Source organism: Eptesicus fuscus, chromosome 16, assembly GCF_027574615.1.
Source record: "Eptesicus fuscus isolate TK198812 chromosome 16, DD_ASM_mEF_20220401, whole genome shotgun sequence".
NCBI lineage: Eukaryota > Metazoa > Chordata > Mammalia > Chiroptera > Vespertilionidae > Eptesicus > Eptesicus fuscus.
In genome coordinates, this window is record NC_072488.1 from 38,003,035 (window position 1) to 38,021,453 (window position 18,419).

Sequence of the window (18,419 nt, forward strand, 5' to 3'; positions counted from 1 at the left end):
TGGTCTCACCCGGACCCAGGGACGCTTGGCCTCTCCCAGACCCAGGGCCACTTGGGCTCACCCGGGCCTAGGTGCACGAGGCCTCACCCGGATCCTGGGACACATGGTCTCACCCGGACCCAGGGACGCTTGGCCTCTCCCAGACCCAGGGCCACTTGGGCTCACCCGGGCCTAGGTGCACGAGGCCTCACCCGGATCCTGGGACACATGGTCTCACCCAGACCCAGGGACGCTTGGCCTCTCCCAGACCCAGGGCCACTTGGGCTCACCCGGGCCTAGGTGCACGAGGCCTCACCCGGATCCAGGGACACATGGTCTCACCCGGACCCAGGGACGCTTGGTCTCTCCCAGACCCAGGGCCACTTGGGCTCACCCGGGCCTAGGTGCACGAGGCCTCACCCGGATCCAGGGACGCATGGTCTCACCTGGACCCAGGGACGCTTGGCCTCTCCCAGACCCAGGGCCACTTGGGCTCACCCGGGCCTAGGTGCTCAAGGCCTCATCCGGATCCAGGGACGCATGGTCTCACCCGGACCCAGGGACGCTTGGCCTCTCCCAGACCCAGGGGCACGTGGCCTCACCCGGGCCTAGGTGCACAAGGCCTCACCTGGATCCAGGGACACATGGTCTCACCCGGACCCAGGGACGCTTGGCCTCTTCCAGACCCAGGGCCACTTGGGCTCACCCGGGCCTAGGTGCACGAGGCCTCACCCGGATCCAGGGACACATGGTCTCACCCGGACCCAGGGACGCTTGGCCTCTCCCAGACCCAGGGGCACGTGGCCTCACCCGGGCCTAGTGCACGAAGCCTCATCCGGCTCCAGGGACACATGGTCGCACCCGGACCCAGGGACGCTTGGCCTCTCCCAGACCCAGTGCCACTTGGGCTCACCCGGGCCTAGGTGCACGCGGCCTCACCCGGATCCAGGGACACATGGTCTCACCCGGACCCAGGGACGCTTGGCCTCTCAGTCCCCGGGACACGTGACCTCACCCAGGCCTAGGTGCACGAGGTCTCACCCGTATCCAGAGACACATGGTCTCGCCTGGACCCAGGGGTGTGTGGGCTCTCCCAGACCCAGGGGCGCTTGGCCTCGCCCGGGCACGGGATCCAGCGTCATCCGGGTCCAGGGGCACATGGCCTCACCCGGACCCGGAGTCCGGCCTCACCTGGACCCAGGGGCATGTGGCCTCACCTAGACCCAGGGACGTGAGGCCTCACTTATACCCAGAGGCGTGTGACCACACCCTAGCCCAGAGGCGCGCAACCCTGCCCGCACCCGGGTCTCAGCGGGGCCCCGTCTTCCCGATCCCAATTCCTGCCGGTCAATCCCCCCTCAGCAATTCCCCTGGTCATCCTTCCAGAGCTCCAGTATGGCTGCTGCAGAACTCGTCGGGCGGCGGCTCGGCGAAGTTCCGGTGCGCCCGGTGCATGGCGGTGGGCCGGTCTGGCGTCGCTGCGTCGGCCCTTGGGTCTGCATCTGTGGCCGGTCGCCGAGCATGCGCACCTGGCCGCTTCCGGGGCGTTGAGATTCTTGACGGACTCGGAGGTCAGCAAGCGCGGAGTCTCCCACCCCATGTCTCATAGGGGCTCGTCTGTCCGTGCTTGGCTGCCAGTGGAGCCGTCCCCTCAGCCGGAGACCGCCGGGGGAACTGCGCCGAGCATGTTCCAGGCCGCTGTTGTATCGCCTGAGCCATAGTTCTTTTGTGTCGCCTGAGCCGTAGTTCTTAAAGTGTGGTCTTTGGGTCACCGGCATCAGCATCATCCCACATACCCCTCTTTTATTCTAGTTGTAGAGCATCTACTCAGCCAGCCCTATGGTGGTCTTGGATGGTGTCTGCTCTGCTCTCTTGTCGTAGTCCCAAAGTTGTTGTGGTAGGCAACAATCAGGCTTCCGCCCTATGCCTCCATCTTGGTCCTCCTTTGTATAGTTAAGTCTTGATTGTTGTTGGTGTCACTGGGGGGGCTCTCTTTGTCTATTAAGGAAGAGTTGCTGTGCAGGAGACACGTTTATGGGCCGGGTCTTGGTGCAGTAAAGCTTTGGCGCTCACTGAATATTCCTGTTGAATGTGTCCCTTATGCACAGGGTTGAAATCTGGTGTCATCTCCCACAGACCACTAGATGCCCTCGTATCTGGGTCTCCGATGGGGTGTAGATCAGCTACTGCCTTAGGCACTCAGCAAGGATTACAGCAAAAACTGTAGTTTCTTCCTCCTGTCTGAGTGGCCCTGGAGCAGTCCGACTAGAACAGCAGTTCATCTGGCCCGCTGCCAGAGAGCAGGCCACCCACATGCATAAGCCGTTGCTTGGGGCGCAGGTGTGCCTGCAAGACTTTCGGGGCAGGTCTTCAAAACGTGCGGGGCGGGTCCCAGGGCGGGGCGGGGTCTCAGGGCGCCCACAGGCCATGGTGCGGCAAGCCGCGATGGCTGTGAGTCTGGTCCTTCTGCCTTCCACGTATCTAAGTCCCCTCGTTCCGCACTCCAGCGCAGCAAACACTGATTGCTGGGCGCACCTCCGCACGAGTCCCGCCTCTCCCCGCAGGCATCTGGGTCTCCCGCGGTTCGCCAGAAGATGGATTTCAGGGTGATGGAGAGCTAATCTCCCCTAGGTTTGGAACAAAAGCCCCTTTCCCCCGCCACCAGCCAGACCCATGCGCCTCCACACCTCATCCCCTCCGATTTCGCTGGGTGCGAGGCAACAGAACAGCCTTTAACCTCCGCCGCCATCTTTTTCAAACTTCCCAATTTGTACTTCTTAATCCCTTCATTTCAGTCAACTCTACTGAAGTCTAGCGCCGCCGGGAGGTGCACGGAGAGGGCGCCCGGGCCTCCATCCGGTGCGCGGTGCGCGCGTCCCGCGGAACCATGCGCGCGAGGGCTGCGCGGCGGGGACGGGCGCTGGGCGACTGCCGAGCTCCAGGCACCGCCATCGCCGCGTTCCGGGCGTCGCCGCCGCGGCGTCCCCCCCAATTGTACTTCTTAATCCCTTGAATTCAGTCACCTCTACTGAAGTCTAGCGCCGCCGGGAGGTGCACGGAGAGGGCGCCCGGGCCTCCGTCCGGTGTGTGGCGCGCGGGGGCTGCGCGGCGGGGACGGGTGCTGGGAGGCCGCCGGGCTCCGGGCGCCGCCGCTGTGGCGGCGTCCCCAGCGTCCCGGGCCGGGTGGCCTGCGGGGGCGGCGGAGTTGCAAAAGTGAGTGAGTTTCCCAGAGTTTCGCCCGGAATGGGGTTCAGTGCAATCGGAGCCGGCGCTCAGCGCACTCAGGAGCCTTTATCTCCTTCCTGCCAGTGAACGCCGGCCAGGTCATCAGCCGCCCCTTCCTCTCCGGTTCCATCCTCCCCGCAGGCGCGTGTGCTCGTGTCTCCGCCCGTTTCTCCATACCTCAGGCTATTACGGCTTCCCCGAATGTCCCCGTGGCCTTCTCCTTCCCCCCAGCTGTGGGCATTTCAGTCCGCCAGCTCTCCTGTGGTTCTGGACGATGTCCGTTCTGACCTCTAGTTGTATTTTTGAAATTGTTGTGCCCGGCTGCAGGTTAGGTGTTTAACCTATGGCGCCATCTTGGTTCTCTCCCAGTATCTTTTCTTGTTTTCATTAGCATGAAAGGACAAGTAAAATGTAAATGCCGCCTCAACTGATGCCAAAAAAGAAAAAATGAAAAACCGATAACGCATGTGAAATTTATTAGGAAACTAGTACATGATCTTGTTGGAGAATTCAGAGATGGTACACTAACTTCCAGGGGTAGATTATTATCCACTAACTTAGAGCAACGTTTAGATGGAAAGCTCCATACAATCACACCTCACCCTAACAAAAAACACAAAGATTGTGTTGTTTGTTCTAACAGAAAAATCAAAGGAGGAAGAAGAGAGACGATTTATATTTGCGAAACATGTGAATGTAAACCAGGTCTTCATGTGGGTGAATGTTTCAAAAAATATCACACCATGAAAAATCATAGAGATTAAAATTACTCTTTGAATGTATCAATAATTTGAAATATAAAAAAATCCAAATAAATAAGTTTGTATGAAAAGAAACTCCAGTTTTTTATTCTACTGCCGCGCTTTGTAGAATCTGGGGTATTTAAAAAATTAAATCCCTAGTAGAATAAAGGAATCGAGAAAAAAGCAAGTGAGTGCAAAGGGTTAAATAAAGAAGTAGAGAAGCCCCAGCAAATTAAGATGCGAAACTAGCACATTGTGAAAATTCTCAGTTCCATGTGGCCACTGGTTGTATTCTATTTTGGGCAACAAGCTACAATGTGGCCACAATTCGCTGAGTGTTTATTATGTGCTTGGTGCTAAATGTTCTAGGTTTATTATCTGGTCTGATTTCCCCTCACGGCCCCCAGGGAATAGATCATACCGTACTTGTTGCTTCTTCCCATTTTATCAATGAAGACAAAATGAAGTCTGGAAAGATTACGGAAGTTGCCCAAGGCCACACATTTATTGAATGGCAGGTCTGGATTCAAACCTGTTTGCTAGGGCCCAAATTTTTGCTCTGAATCAATATTCTGAATGACCCATGAGTCACTGCTGGAGCTCGTCGGTTCCCAGCCGGAGCTCCCAACCCCAGGGAGGAATACTTTCCTGTGTGCAAGAACATGGGCGTTTTAGAGGAAGATTCAAGTTCATAACAGTTTTATAACAAAAATATAGAAAATAAAATTCAGTAAAATATTCTTGGCAAATGGGGATACTCAGATAAGAGGTGCTTCTCGATGAATCAGAATCTTGGGTGGGGAGTGATCTTCAGATTTTTATGGTTATCCAAAGAAGACATGAGGTTATTTTTGTTGTGTGTTTTTTTTTGTTTGTTTTTGTTAATCCTCACCTGGGGATATCCTCACCTGAGGATATTTTTTCCATTGCTTTTCAGAGAGAATGAAAGGGAGGAAGTGGGGGAAAGAGAGGGGGAGAGAGAGGAAGAGAGAGAGAGAGAGAGAGAGAGAGAGAGAGAGAGAGAGAAATATCAATGAAAGAGAGACACATCGACTGGTTGCTTCTCTGATTGGGGGCGGGGAGGGATCCTGCAACAGAGGTAAGTGCCCTTGACCGGGAATCTAACCAGCGACCCTTGGGTCTGTGGACCGACACTCTAACCATTGAGCAACACCAGCCAGGGAGTTTTTTTGGTGTGTTGTTTTTTTTTAATATATTTTATTGATTTTTTACAGAGAGGAAGAGAGAGGGATAGAGAGTTAGAAACATCGATCAGCTGCCTCCTCCACACCTCCCACTGGGGATGTGCCCGCAACCAAGGTACATGCCCTTGACCGGAATCGAACCTGGGACCTTTCAGTCCGCAGGCCGACGCTCTATCCACTGAGCCAAACCGGTTTCGGCTTGGTGTGTTTTTTTAAAGCTAAGAAACACAGATCTATACAACCAGAGGCCTGGTGCATGAAAGTCATGCACAGGTAGGGTCCCTAGGCCTGGCCAGTGATCAGGGCCGATCAGGTCCTTCCTTCCCTGGCTGCCAGCTGCCAGCTGGGGCCTTCCTTTGTTCCATGCCGCCCCCTGGTGGTCAGCGCACATCACAGTGAATGGTCGAACTCCCGGTCAGTTGAACTCCCGATGGGACAATTTGCATATTAGTCTTTTATTATATAGGATTATTGCCAGGTTTTATTTCAACCACTGTGTGTGCTTTCCTTCAGTCTCTATTTCGCTGCCCACGGCTGTATGTACTCTACCAACCTTCACAGGGAGATCTGGTTGACCAGATTTCGGGGAGCCTGGCCTCTGAGGCAGCAGTGGGTGAACTGTGACTCAGGCAGCTTCTCATCCCAGCCTCACTTCCTGGTCCTGTGTTCAACCCTGATGTGACAGGAGCCCTTCCTCTGGGACAAGAACTTTTCATCTGAAAGCATCACTTTAAGGAAGGAGCACCGTGGATGACTATTCCTGTGGCATAGAGGAACCAAAGGAGTCCGTGGCCTGGGCGTGTGGCCCGATCTCTTGGTGGTGATAGAAGCATGGGATAGAAGTATTCTGGCTGGTCAGTGGGTGGCTCACCGACCTTTTTATTTGCAGGTCTAGATTTTTCTTTTATTTTAATTATCTATTTATTTATTTTTCTGTAATTTTCACCTGAGGATATGCTTTTTTTTTAAATTGATTTTTGTAGAGAGAGAAATGGGGGGGGCAGGGAGAGAAACACCAATTTACTGCCTCCTATATGTTCCCCAACGGGGGATCAAACCTGCAACTCAGGTATGAGCCCTGACCAGGAATTGAACCTACAACGTTTTTGGTGCACAGGATGACACTCCAACCAACTGAACCACCCAACCAGGGCTGCAGATCTACATTTTCCTGTGTACAGATGGAGACTTTATTCTGGCCTTGGCTTGAACTGGTGCTTGCTACTGGTAAATCCTACCTGATTCTGCCTGTGAATTCGGTGGGAGTCATTAGTGTGGTTCTCCAAACACCTCGTTTGGAACTAAGCTTCACACCTGACACTTCAACATCGTTCCCAGTAGTTGAGTGTAATGGGTAAGTGCACTGGCTTCAGAGTCAAGCCGAACTGGGTCCAACTCCCAGACCCTTTCAGTATAACCTTATGTATATGATACAATCGGACTGAACCCTGGTTTCCTTGACTCTAAAATGGTAATAAGAAGGTCTACCTCATAGAATTGCTGTAAGATCGGTTACTATTGTATCTCTGGCACTTAGCAAGGAGCCTGGCACATGGTAAGAGCTTAATGATTTAGCTAGGACAGTGCTGAGCACACCGGAGGTGCTGAAATGCTGCTGACTGGCCCCCTTGTTAGCAAGCTCTTCTAACTTGGGCTCAGGATCCATAGCAACGTGTAAGTCTTCCCTTTCAGTTGGCAAGTTCTCATGAACACCCTTAGTCATGTTCTTTGAACATAGCATCAATCAAGGCCACAATGAGCTACCACGTCACACCTACTAGGATGGCCATAATAAAAAAAGTCGGAAGTAACAAGTGTTGGCGAGGATGTGCAGAAATTGGAACCCTCTCGTACACTGCTATGGGGATGCAAAATAGTGCAGTAATTATGGCAGACACCCAGGCGGCTCCTCAATACGGTATTATATGACCCAACAATTCAACTCCTAGGTGTATGCATGGCAGAATTATTTATAATAGCCAAGTAACAGAAACAATTTAAATAGCATCATCATCATCAAAGCACAGGTGTGCATGGAAGGCTTTTCCAGCGGTAGAATATGTAGATATTCATGTAGCACGGATGGTTAGAAGCTTACAGCAAAAGGCAGCAATGAATTCTGCAGACATGGGTGAAGGGGTGAGCAGCACTCTTCTGGGAGAACCTGGCTGCCAGGAAGGGCCGTTTGGAGCCTCTCAGGAAAGCTCTGCAGAGAACAGCCCGGTCCTGACCTCTCCAGGCACCCGGGAGGTGAATTCAGTGGCCCCTCAATTGGAACTCTGTGCAAGCACATTCAGAAGATTCTGAAGCCAGGTTCTTGTGTGGGCTAACGAGGAAGGCAGGTGTTAGAAGTGGGAGGATGGCAGGAAGGGCAAAGCCAAACTAGACACTTGAGCCACACTGAGGCTGTCTCTGAAAGTCAATGGTGGCCACTTTATGAATAAGCCAGTCAGTGTTCAGTGAACTCACGCCCTTTGTGTATTGCACGGCAGCATACCCTGGGGTATCAGACAATGCTGGCTGCTGGCAGTTCTCAGAGTATGCTCCTTCGTCACCAGCATCAACTGGGAAAATGGGGGTGGGGCCCAATCTGAGCTCTAACAAGCCCTCCAGGTGATTCTGAAGCACACTGAAGTTTGAAAAACACTGGCTTATACGCCATCTGTTCTCCTCTTCTTTCTCACTAAGGACCCTGGTTTTGTTTGCGGTGACAGGTGCATGGATTGTCTTGCAGCTGGAGTCACCATGTCACATAGTTCTGCCAACTGAGATGCAAATTCAAGTCGCTGAGTGAGGTTTCTGAGAAAACTCTGCTGGCCTGTGGCTTTCACCCATTGCCCCTCTTCCTCTTCCTTCCTGGTCTGTGGACAAGAGGCTGGAGGGGGTGCAGGCATCCTGGGAGCATGAGCATGAGGGCCACAGCTCAGGGTGGGGAGCAGAGATGGAAGGAGCCAGGGCTGCCTTGAACACGAGGGGCCACTTCCCTCACCTGCATGTCTCCTGTATAGACTTGTGATGCTGGAAAATCGTAACCCCGCATGTTTGTGAGCCACTACTTTCCAGGTTCCTATAATTTGCGACGAACCCAATCTCAAATTGGTGTACCTGGGGGCAGGGAGTTCTGAAAACACTCTTGTTGGAGAAGACGAGTGAAACCCCTCTTGCTGAAACCAAGCACGCGGGCCGTTGTATGGGTGAGGTGCCAAGGTGAAGATCTAGATTTCTGGTTTTATTTCCCCAATACCTGCAGTTGGCGAGCTGAAGGCCCAGGAGAGCTGACGGTGTCGTCCCCATCCAAGTCTGAAGGCTTGACCACCAGGAGAGTGGTGGTGTAAGTTCCAACCTGAAAGCCAACAGCCTCGAGGCCCAGGAAGCGCTGATGTTTCCGTTGGAGTCCAAAGGCAAGAGAAGACCTATCTCCCAGCGCCATCAGTCACTCAGAAGGAGTTCCCGCCTACTTGTGGGAGGCTCACACAGGTTCTATGCAGGCCTTCATCTGATTGGATGAGGCCACCCATATTAGGGAGAACAACTGTAACCAGACAAGCAATGGGTCCCGGCTGCCTGTCACTACTCGAGCCAATGAAGCAGAGACAGGGTTGAGTCATGTACGAGCGTTTATTCCAATACTGCAGGCAGTGTGGGAGAGCAGCAGGTCAGCCACAGAAATCTGCTCTGCACCCACCATAAGCCAGTTGCTTATATAGTAAAAGCACAAAGGAAAAGTAGGCAAAAGGGCAGTTTACAGATATGCAAGAGAACTAGGGGTCTTCAAAGGGCTTAGGGATATGCAAGGGCTGGGGTTACATGGGGAGATAGCCAAAAGGAGTGCCAGATGGGCAGTTAATAGGTAAGCAGGCTGGAGGTTTGCAAAGGCCTGAAGGTATGCAAAAAGGGCCTGGGATCTTCAAAGGGCTGGCAATTCTGGTTTCTGCAGCAAAATTGTTCATCTTTCCATGATAATAGGCAACTCCAAATGGGGAGGAAGGGTAGAATGTGCCTTCTTTAACCAGAATAAAACAATCATGGTTAACAAAGCACGATTAATATTTCTTACAATACTAGCTGGTTCCCCAAATTCTATTGCTGCCCACTTTCATAACCTGCTTTACTCAGTCAACTGATTCACATGTCAGTCTCATCCAAAAAGACCCTCACAGACACACCCAGAATACCGTTTGACCAAACATCTGAGTACCCCATGGCCCAGGCAAGTCGACATATAAAATTAATCATCACAGTACCTCATAGGTTAGTAGTGATCCATGAATGGTTCTGCCCTTCCCCCACCAAAAACCTGGCCCTCATTCTGACCTTTCTGTCAGCAATAAAAATATATTTTCAAGAATATATAGCCCTGGCCCTGGCTGGTTTGGCTCAGTGGATAGAGCGTGGGCCTGTGGACTGAAGGGTCCCAGGTTCGATTCCGGTCAAGGGCACATGCCCGGGTTTCAGGCTTGGTCCCCAGTGGGGGGCGTGCAGGAGGCAGCCCATGAATGATTCTCTCTCATCATGGATGTTTCTATCTCTATCTCCCTCTCCCTTCCTCTCTGAAATCAATAAAAGAAATATATATTTTTTTTATTTTTTTTAATTTTTTTAATATGTTTTATTGATATTTTACAGAAAGGAAGAGAGAGGAACAGAGAGTTAGAAACATTGATGAGAGAGAAACATCGATCAGCTGCCTCTTGTACACCCCCTACTGGGGATGTGCCCGCAACCAAGGTACATGCCCTTGACCGGAATCGAACCTGGGACCCTTCAGTCCGCAGGCCGACGCTCTATCCACTGAGCCAAACCAGTTTCGGCTATATATATATTTTAAAAAGTATACAGCCCTGGCCAGGTGGCTCAGTTAGTTGCAGCGTTGTCCCATACACCAAAAGGTTACAGGTTGGTTGCCTGGCCGGGCTTATACAGGAAGCAACCGATTAGTGTTACTCCCTCTCTCCCTCTTTCTCTAAAATCAATTAAAAAAAAAAATCCCTAAGTGAGGATTTTAAAAGGGAGTTCAGCTTTGAACCCAGCCAGGCCCAGCGCTTAGCCATTGCAGCCGATGGCCCCGCCCATTTCTAACTTGAGGCCGTGCAGGGAAAGCGCTCCAGGCCCTCAGCTCAGAGGCAGGGAGCACGCAGCTTCCTGTGATTTCCAGGGCGCGGTTCTCATCAGAGGCCCCGAGAACACAGGCTAGGTGGGACCTTCAGGGGATCCACCCCATCCCGGGCACACAGGAGGCTGAGCTGGAGGCTGGGGGGATGTCAAGACCAACTGATTGTTGGCTCTTTCCCATTCTCTAGCGGCCTAGCCCAAGCTTAAACTTGACCGGGAGGATTGCAAAAGCCATTCGAGCAGTGGCCTGGCACCACCCGACTGAGAACATGTTGCTGTGAAGACAGAGATGAAAAGAAAGGATGCGGCTCATGGCCCAGCACTGCCCATGCCCGGCTGCAGTCCTGCCTCGGTGATGTCAGCATCCTGGCCACACTGGCGAGCCTGGCAGCGCTTGCTTGCCTTTTGCCTTAAGCCCTGCCAGTCTGCTTGTTGCCATGCCAACTGGTTCCTGTGTGCCCACCACTCCCTGCCACCTGGGCAGTTTCTCTAGTGCTCCTGGCCGTACCAGACACTAGTCCGTGGCACCAAAGACCCAGAGTGGAGGCAGCGGGAGAAGCTGCATCCAGCCCCACTGTTTTTCAGAAGTGGGAACTGAGTCTCAGAGAGAGGCTGTGACTTGCCCAAGATCTCAAGGCTAGTCGGTGGCAGAGGCTAAGCAAGGCCCCCATCTGTGGTTTCTTCCTCCTTGTCTGACTATTGCCTTCTCTCCAGCTCCCTTCTCTCCCTAGACCTGGAGATACCCCCCACTGCCTGAGCCCAAGGCCCCATACTCGTCCTGCCCACCATCCCTCCCGCTCAAGGCAGCAGTGACCTCCCCAATGCCTCTCAGCCTCCTCTCTGCCCCCTCCACTCCATTCTCCACCTGAAGTTGGGTGAGCCACTGCCCTGTTAAAAACTCCTGGTAACTCCCGCTCACCCTGTGGATGGATCCTTAGCCTGGCATCTGGTCCTCTCCAGCCCAGTCCCAACCTACCGCAGCAGGTTCCTGCCCAACGCATCCCATGTGCACACCTGACACCCCAGCCACACAGCTCACCTAACTTAAAGCTGCCGTGAAAATTAAATGCTATTCTACTGTGCACAGCACCTGAGGCCTAGTAAGAGCCCAGCAAACATAAGCTGCCCTGGTAGCCGGGCACGGCCCCACCAGTCTGGCTTCTAGAGCCCACCGTGCTGGCTGAGGGGCGAGCTCTGCTCTGCTCTCCAAGCCAGGAGACGTGCCCTTAACTGTGACCCTGGCCAGGCCCTCAACTCCCAGATCCAGGTCACACCCTCCAAGACGGAGGTGAATGAGGAACACCTGCCCTGTCCAATATTTCTCAGGGATTTTTTCGGGGGAAGGGCGGTGGTAGAAAAAAGTTAAGGTAATGCATATGGATGGTCACACAATCCATTGTGTCCCGTGCCCTGAGAGCAGGAGAGAGAGAGACACTGTCTCCGCGGTCCCTCCAGCCACAGCTGCGTGTCTCAACTCAGGACTGGGGAAGGATGCCAGGAATGTTCGCCCCGCGGCACCAGGGGATAATCGGCAGGAGGTGCTCTTAGTGTTCTAACTACTTTAGCACATGTAGGTACTTGTAGCTTCACAGGAGAAAGCACAGGGGCCTAGCTTCGTGAGTGCATTGTACTGTATTACACCCAGAGGCGAGCAGGGAGCAGCCCCATAGCCCCGGGGGTGGCCTCTGTGAGCCTTCGTGATGCGGGCAGATTCCAACCTGCACCAAGAACCCGACAGCCATGGCTCATTAGGTTGTCCATCCATCCGTCCATCCATCCATCCATCCATCAGACATTGATTTTGGCTCCATCCCTGGTTTGTTGCCAAATAAATTATAAATTGAATGTTCGTGTCCCCCACATATCCATATGTTGAGGTCCTAATCCCCAATGTCACGGTATTTGGAGGTGGGGCCTTTGCAAGTGATTAGGTTAAGATGGGCCCTGAGGGCGGAGCCCCCATGGTGGGACTCGCGCCCTGATAAGAAGAGGATGCAGTCGGATGGTGACCATCTGCAAACCCGGAGGAGGGACCCTCACCAAACAGGGACTCTCTGGCACCTTGACATTGGACTTACACACATGTTGGTTAAGCCACCCAGAATAAGGAAACTCAGAAAAGCAAACTAGCTCTCCCAAACCCATTTTGATCCTTCCTTCCTTCCTTTCTCTTTCCTTCTCTCCTTTTTTATACCTGGAGGATGTATAGGGAGTTGCTATAAGATGATAAATTAGAAATAAGGTAAACACTTACCTTTATTGCAGTTAATGAGTTTATGAAATGCTTTAAACATATGGAAAATTATGAAGAATAATGTAACAGTCACCCAAATAACATCCCTCTCTCCAACGGACATTAACCTTTTGCCATATTTACTTTGAGGTTTTTTGTTTGATTTTCTTTTTTCTCTGAAACAACATGTTACAAACCCCGTGAGGTTCCCCCCTGGCCTCTGTCGCACCTCCCTTCTCTAACAGCTCTCCCCCAGTGTGCAGTGTTCGGGCAGGTTTGGGACTTTTACTACCTAGCTATCGCCCCATAAACAACACATAGTATTATTTTTTAATAGTTTTGGATTGTATATACATGATATCATACCACATACATCCTTCTGCAGCTTGCTTTTTAATTTTATTAGATTTTTAAAAATTGTGTGTATAACAGATACCGGTTGTAACAAGTCAAGCAACACAGACGGGGATAACGAAAACGTGAATCATCCAACAGACGCTGCCTCGCCGGTGCCGTGGGGGGAGAGGAAGGGCGGTCCGAGGCTGCGAGGGACATGTGCAACTTCCCTGGCTGTTAGGCCACAGCTGCAGGTTTCGCCACCCACCCCCCACCCCCCCTCACCACAGACCTTGTGGCCTTAAAGGCCTCCAGGTCAGTTGATAAGCAGTGTCCCTTCCATTAAGTGCCCTTGGGCACCTGGGGCGTGGGAAGGGTCTGCCCCATAATCTCTGTGATGAAGGGATCACAGGACCTCGGGACGATCGTCCCCCAGCTTGCTCTGGCCCAGAGCTGAGCTGCTGGGGTCTGAGCACAGAGAAGCTTTGGGGAGGCCGAGCTGCTTGAGCTGGGGCCCAGGGGGGTTCACAGATGATTTGCTTGCTGACCGCTCCGTGAACCTGGAATGAGAACACAGAATGCCAAGCAAGTTTCCAAGTTGGTTTTTTCTTAAACTTTTAAAAAGTGAATAGGACCAGACATGTTATGCTCAGAGTTGGACTGGAATTTTTTTTTTCTTGCCAAAAGAAAGAATCAGTAATTAGAGCTTAAGTTTCTTTTTGAAAAGAAGTTCCAGGCCACTGCAACGAGGTAAGAGAATGGGAAGCCTGATGGCGCTCCATCGTGGAGCTCAGCTTTTCCACCCTCGGGGCCACCGTGGCCCGGAGAGAAGTATAAACGCTGTTGGGGCTTGGAAATCAAGATCTGAGATGGAACCTAGGGACCCCTCCAGATGTTAAACTCTATAGTTCTATGCTTCCCCCATCCCCCACCCCCCATTTACTAATTCAACATTTTTTTGTGTGTAAGTGCCTATGATACTTAACTACAATAAAGGTAAAAGTTTACCTTATTTGTAATTTATCATCTTTTTTTAAGAATATATTTTATTGATTTTTTACAGAGAGGAAGGGAGAGGGATAGAGAGTCAGAAACATCAATGAGAGAGAAACATCAATCAGCTGCCTCCTGCACACCCTCTACTGGGGATGTGCCTGCAACCAAGGCACATGCCCTTGACTGGAATTGTACCTAGGACCCTTCAGTCTGCAGGTCGATGCTCTATCCACTGAGCCAAACCGGTTACAGCTGTAATTTATCATCTTATAGCAACTCCCTATTCATCCTCCAGGTATAAAAAAGGAAGGAAGCAAAGAGCTGGGACTGTCCGTACAAAATCAGACAAACCTGTGCCCTCATGGAGCTCAGATTCCTTATAAACAATCACAAAACACAGACTCCCACTCTGTGCCAATACCCACCCCCCTCAACCCCCTAATGCAGGGGTCCTCAAACTTTTTAAACAGGGGACCAGTTCACTGTCCCTCAGACCGTTGGAGGGCTGGACTATAGTTTAAAAAAAACTATGAACAAATTCCTATGCACACTGCACATACCTTATTTTGAAGTAAAAAAACAAGACGGCAAAAACACCCGCATGTGGCCCGCGGGCCATGGTTTGAGGACGCCTGCCTAATGCCTACGAACAGGACAGGCATTCCTAGCCCCGTTTTTCACACGGGCAGACCAGGGCCCCATAAATATGTGAGAGGAACATCAGCATGACCTTGTGGCCTTCAAGGAAACACAAGCCGGGTGGGAAGGCCCAGCTCTCACATCCTGGAACCTCTCCCCAGCTCCTCACAGTCTGGGGAAACTTGAATGTGCACAGAGTCCCGGTTAACGCCAAGAAGAAACCTTTGTTTCCAGACCTGACTCAAGAATCAGGTGGTACATTCTGAAAAGCGATACTGGGGTAGGAGAGGTGCGGATTCCCGGCTCCTCCGGCAAATAACCGCTCCCTGCCCTGCTCCATTTCCCCAACATGTTCGAATCCTCATTTGGCATCCTAAAAGCTGGAAATGAGTCTCTCTTCATCCTTTTCTGCCTCTCGTTCCCCCTGGCCTGGTGTTGGCCCCAACGAGGCCGACCTACCGCCCCCACCGAGGCTGGGAACGGACCCCTCCTCGGGCCCCACGGAGGCCCGGGGGCCATTCAGTCCCTCCATGGATGCCGTCCAACAGCAAGCCAGGGTCTCCCTAAACTGCCAGCGGGGCTTTCGCCGGGTGCTTAGTAACTTAGCCAGGGTTCTGGTTCCCAGCTCCAGGCTCCTGGCCAAGTTCTGCAAATCGTCTCCATGGGCCATGAAAGGGCTTTCAGTCTTGCAGCAGGAAGCAGGGGCTTTTCTCTCTGCTCCTTGCACGGCCTTTCAGGCTGCTGCTCTGGCCCGTCCTGAATGTGGGCCTGCAGGGTCAGAGGGTGGCACCTAACAGACTCCCCCAGGCGGCCTCAAGTTGGCAGTACCGCCAGAATGGGTTACCCGAATCTAATCTGTTCCTAAAAATATGCTGGAGATTTAGGATAGCAGGTGTCCAGGTCACTAGTTAAAATGGGGAAATGATAATGCATTTCCAACCTAACCAAAAACCCCAACCGATATCCTCCCAATAACTAAAACACCCAAACACATAAACAGTCCACCAGGGAGCTGTATTAGTGGTTCCCGGCGTGTGGTCCTGGACCAGCAAACATCAGCATCCCGTGGGAACTGAAAATGCCAATTGTCAGACCCCGTCCTAGACCTACTGAATCCGAAACTCTGGAGTGGGCTCCAGCAATCTGAGTTTTAGCAAAACCTCCAGGGAATTCTGATGCATGCTGAGGTCTAGGAGCCACGGACATAAAGCAATTACCTAATTACTTAACATTTAATGAACCCCTTGGTGAGTATGTACCTTTGTGTGTTAGACATAACACTGGATTGAATTTTTGGATATGAATTGCATTTTTCTTCTCTATTACAACAATATAAAGAAATAATGAGGCTATACGTAAAGATACAAAATGAATTCATAGAATGCACAGAAACGAGTTGCACATGTGGTAGACGAGAGGTGCCTTCAGGTCTCTGATGTTTTCACCTCTCACAATAGCTTGTATCGCTTCTCAACTTCTTCTAAGTGCCAGGCTTCTTGGGATCACCTACTTAATTCGCAAGCTTTTCAACTTCTTTACACGACATCTTCACAATACGTATGAACGGTAAGCATGAGCGGTGCTTCTACCAGGGGAAGAGCTGAGATGTGTCTATAGCTCACCCTCCATCCGGGATTCCAGAAACCTTCTTCTTTTTTTTTTTTTTTTAAATGATTGTATTGATTTCAGAGAGAGGAAGGAAGAGGGAGAGAGGGATAGACACATCAATGATGAGAGAGAATCATGCTCCCTACTGGGGATCAAGCCGGCAACCCAGGCATGTGACCTCCTGGTTCATGGGTCAACACTCAACCACTGAGCCACACCAGCTGGGCCAGAAATCTCGTTCTTATTGAGCAACAACAATTCTGTAATGGAATGGTTTTTGATTCACGTGGTGAATTTTGAGTAAAACTGTTGCCAAGTCTTTATAGCAAACACCTAGAGAGTGAGAGTTCAGATGGCGAGGGACATCGAACCATGGAGAAAAACAATGGGTCTCTCCTTGAGGAACCCTTCTCGAACCATTGAATAGATAGATGCTGGCCTCAATCCTGGGCCTGGCCGTGTCCAGCGGGCTCATTTCAGGAGCTAAATGCCCACTCCCCGGAAGGATGAAAGAACTTATTTGTTCACAAAATTCTTCAGGCAGTTGTGCCTCCCTGGTCGCGTTTCAGATGCAAACATCACAAGGCTTCCTCCACGGGCCCACCACGAAATGTTGGGCAAAGGTTTTATCTTCTCTTGGGCGCTTAAATGAAGAACCAGGAATAGAAAGAAGTTAATTTGCTGAATCATGATGGAGGCCTATAGTGTATGGGGGAAGGGGGAAGACACAGACGATTAACACTGGGGACCCTGACTTCGTATTATAATTTAGAGGAGTTGTAACAGAAATTCTGAAGACTCAACTCTTTATCCCCTGGGGAAGGGCGTACTCCCCACATGATGCCTCCCATTTATTATGTGTTAAAACAAATAACTATGATTTAACACATAGTCATTGAGAATAATCATTATAAAGAATGCACTGCATTCTTTATACAAAAAACTCCTGTGCTGACCACTTCCTGTAGGAAGCTGCATAGAGGTCCTCACCCGGACACTGCTGCTCTCAGGGGACCTCTGGGGTGAGGTACTCTGGAGGCTGGGGGGGGGGGGGAAAGGGGGGTCCATTCCAAGTCTGTGGTCTGTGATCTGGGTGAATGCCTCCCTGTCCTTTCTGGGGTAGAAACACTGTGCGGGGCTGTGCACACTGGTGGCTTTGGCGGCTTCTCCTGATGACAAAATCAATGGTGTCTAGTTTTCAAGGTTCATCGAGGAACAAATGGTACCCACCTTTTCACCTATCCCCGCGCCCAGGCCTATGTCCTAGAAGTAGGAGCTTCTCTTGCCTCAGTTCATAGGCTTTTGTTTTTCTAAAGCTCAGGCTCAGGTTGTAGAGGGGTGAGGCGAGGCTAAAGACTGAAGGACAGATTTGACCTGCCCAGAGGGAGACAGGAACTCTGGAGATGGAGGACCCTGGGGAAGAGGGGGCGCCACAGTAGTGAGGCCTGTGTGCACCCCTGCAGAGCTCTGGGGCCTTGAGCCCTGTGAGAGGTTCCTTGTGAGCCCCAGAAGTCATGCAGTGTTTCTCTGAATCCACTCAGGACAGCAAGTGGTGAGACCAGCTTGGCAGCTGCATCCTGCAGCAAAATAATTTACAAAAATCATATTCTCAGAGGTTTAAAAAGTATAATATCCCTTTCCTTTTGAACATAATTTTAAAGATATATTTCTACGGCATGTGATGGTTAATTTTGTGTTGACTTGGCTGGGCCACAGTAGATGTGTGGCCAAACATTATTCTGGATGTTTCTGTGAGGATGTGGTTGGATGAGATGAACACTGAAATCTGTGGACTTTAAGGAAAGCAGATTGCCCTCCATAATGTGGATGAGCCTAATCTAATCAGCTGATGACCTGAATATAACAAATGACTGATCTTCCCTGAGCAAGAGAGTATTCTGCCAGCAAATGGCCTTCAGACTTGAACTGCAACATTAGCTTTTTCCTGGTCTCCAGCCTGACTGCCTTCAGATTTGAACTGCAGATTTTGGAGTGGCCTATCTCCATAGTCATATGAGCCAATTCCTTAAAATAAATATAAATACACACACATCCTATTAGTTCTGTTACTCTGGAGAACCCTGACTAATATGCCATGTCATACGTTTTTGGATTCATTTTGTTCTTTTCCTTCACAGCTCAACCCAAAAGTCAACCACCATAATTAAAAACATTTCCCAATTGAGGTGAACTATTCCCAGCATTCAGCATGGCTAAACGTTTCCATCTTTGCCTTAACTGAATCAAGCTTGAGCTCTTTCTTTTTTATCACCAGGATGAACATTTTCTTTTTCTTTTTTAAAATATATTTTTATTGATTTCAGAGAGAAAGGGAGAGGGAGA